The sequence below is a fragment of the Ictalurus furcatus genome, chromosome 19 (genome assembly GCF_023375685.1).
Source record: "Ictalurus furcatus strain D&B chromosome 19, Billie_1.0, whole genome shotgun sequence".
NCBI classification, from domain to species: Eukaryota; Metazoa; Chordata; class Actinopteri; order Siluriformes; family Ictaluridae; genus Ictalurus; species Ictalurus furcatus.
In genome coordinates this window covers 3,379,215-3,382,245 of record NC_071273.1, presented here as the reverse complement: position 1 = coordinate 3,382,245, position 3,031 = coordinate 3,379,215, and the positions used below count along the sequence as shown (strand labels likewise).

General features: G+C 39.1%; 1 long non-coding RNA gene across 1 annotated transcript; it reads left to right on the top strand.

Moving 5' to 3' along the window:
- The first annotated feature begins 1,086 nt into the window (after positions 1–1,086).
- On the top strand, positions 1,087–2,825 carry LOC128623468 (uncharacterized). The gene is made up of 3 exons (XR_008388584.1): positions 1,087–1,275; positions 2,172–2,197; positions 2,421–2,825. It is a non-coding gene; the product is annotated as an uncharacterized LOC128623468 (long non-coding RNA).
- Positions 2,826–3,031: the final 206 nt, after the last annotated feature.

The window sequence follows — 3,031 nt, the reverse complement described above, 5'->3', positions numbered from 1 at the left end:
TTCCAGCTTCTCTCCAACTCCCACTTTAACCAGCATCTCTCTAACCTCTCAATAACAATGCTCTTCAGTGCAGAATTTCCTCAGCAGGGAAAGTGGGATATTTATATTGTGTCTCTCGCTCAAGATCTTCAGTCAGGACTGTCAAAGCTTCTTCGAATATAATTGAGGTATTGCACTATTATCAGCTTTAGTTTGTGTGTAAGAGAAAACAATTCTCTTTAATGTTAGTTTTATGCTGTTTCTTCACCACTCTCTCCACACCCTTACAATGCTTCCTTCTTTCACTGAGGAATTTCAGTTCAACCTCATGGGCTCAGAATGTGAAAGAGTGTCTCACAGAGCTTTTTTGTCCCCCTGACTTTCACTCACTTCATAAGCTTCTCTTCTTTTTCCATCTTATTTACACTTCCATTTTAATATCACCCCTTGCTCCTTCATTCTGCTCTTTCTGCTTTTTTATAACCCACTACTATGCCTTCAGTTTATCATCATCATCATCACCATCAACATCATCATCATCATCATCATCATCATCATCATCTCTTTCATTCTCTCTCGTCTCTATCTCTGTATCTCAGACACATTTTTTCCTTTTCTCTGCATGGTGTCAGTTTATGCCACTGATAACCAAATCACTGTGTTTCCTCCGAGACCTATTGGAAAGCATCTCTCAATCCCTTCTCTTTCCCTGTCTCCATTAGCTGGTCCATTTTAGGGGATTTTATTGCTCACCTCTCAGATCTTCTTTTTTTAGCATTGAGCCCTAGAGCTACACAATCTCTCTCTCTCTCTCTCTCTCTCTCTCACACACACACACACACACACACACACACACACACACACACACACACACACACACACACACACCAACCTTCTACTTCAATGATTCGCATACAACTTACTTGTAGCACCTTCTACTGTATACGTATGTTGAATATCAATGTTCAGGCACGAGCATACAGTGCATAGTGTAAAACTTTCACTTGAATGTCACGTTCTGCAGCAACATATTTTACCCAAGATAACCTCTACCGCTGTGATATTTCAACAAGACTGACATGCAATAAAATATTTTTCCATAGATACTGGCTGTGAAAATGTCCACAATGCTCCTGCGCCACTGCATCATCACCAAAACAGTGACTTACACACTAAGTAGGCTACAGCTGACAAGTTTTTAAACCGGACACAGATCAGCTGAGGTTAGAGATGATGACGAGGATGGACGAGGCTCAGGTTCTTTAACCTCAGTCACCTCAGCGATTTCCTCCTCAGGTGATGAGATGTAGATGATAATCAAAGTCAGTGAATGTCAGTGAAGTTTTTTTTCTTTCCTAAGTAGATTAGGTTGTAAATGTAGAAGTAGGTGGGGCATCTTTTAGTGGAATTGGAATGAAATCTTGATTGTCTTTGTTTTCCATAAAGGAAAAGGACTCTACTTCTGTCTGAGATACATGCAAAAGATAAAGAATAGCTCAGATCAAGAAAGCCTGTAGTTTTCATATCTATAGAAAGTACAAAATGTTGAAATGTGAGCATGTCGAGGGTTTTTGCAGGCCATGACATTGGTGTTGGTTGGAAACATTAACACATTCCACAACAAAGCTAAATCGGCTGATTGTCATTGTGGTAGCTTGCTTATAACTTGCATTTAATTATAAATCTATAGCTTTAAATATTAATTATTATTATTTAGTAATTATTCAGGAAAAACAGGGACCACTCCATCACCCTTCAGGTCACATTCCCTTTTGGTTTCCCAGCTCTCTAAAACTCATCACTGGTCCTACGCTGCAAAAGAATATAATGAGTTGTTGTTGTTTGGGAGTGATGATTTCATGTGTATGATGACGTTCAAAAGGTGCGACTGAACTTGTACCAAATCTGACCTGACAGCCTGACTCCAAATAATATTTAACCCCATGTTTCAGAGTATCTTTCAAGCACTAAATAATGATAGCTATTTGTTATAAGTAATGTACTACATTTTCAATCACATATGACAAAATTAAATATATATAGTTTCGTTTTTTTTAATGCACATATACAAATGCATTTGGGGTCTGTCCCTGAAAGGAAAACGGTATCATTCTGGTGTATTTAAAGTAGCTTTGAGACTTCTCTCTATAAACCTCTATTCTTGTAAGATACTGTGAATATCTTTCTCACAGGGAAAAGGGAAAGCTGTTTCATCCTTGTAAGTGCTGATAATTACATAACATTTTGCAGTCTAACAACAGTTCTCTGTAGATTCCACTACTATATTCAGACACTACATAAAACCTTGTATTGAGATTGATTTCAGCAAGTAGAATAAATAAGATAAAAATTCACATTTTTGTAACAAACAAATAGCTGAAGTGGACATGTTCATGGCCTGCCTGTCTCCCAATAATAATCTGACGTCTTCACTGCAACAGATTTCCAGTACTTGTGAGCAGAAATAGACACATGTACAAACTCCAATCTCATCACTCCTGTGGGAAGCTGAGTGTGAGACACGGAGATAACAGAGGTCCAGTTTGTCTGGCTCACCCAGACTCAGGGGTACAGCACTGAGTGTCTGCTGGAAAAGTGTAGGCTGGCTCCTGCTTTTATACACCTGTTTCATCGAGTAGGTGGATACTTTCCAGTTCAAGTGCAACACATAATAGCTCGCTTCAGCTGAGTATTGTGTTTTTAGCTGAAAAATATCATTTCCCTTCTGATAATAGTCTCATAACCACACAGACACCCATCTTTCATGTAGACCTTGGCTTCTTTCATGTATTATTCACAATTCATACAAATTCATGTCATATTCTGAAAGACTACACAATGCAGTCTAATTGCTCCTGTGTGTCTCTCTCTTCTTTTTTTTCTTTCGTGATCACTGGCATAGAGCTCCCGGGGGAGCAGCGGTGAATTCAAAAGGCAAGCTGTATGAAAACACTGCTGCAGACACTCTCTCATTTGCACACTCACATGTGCCAGGAGTGGATGTGCTCTGGCGTACCTGCTCAACCAATGATGAGAGGTACAAAGAAAATTT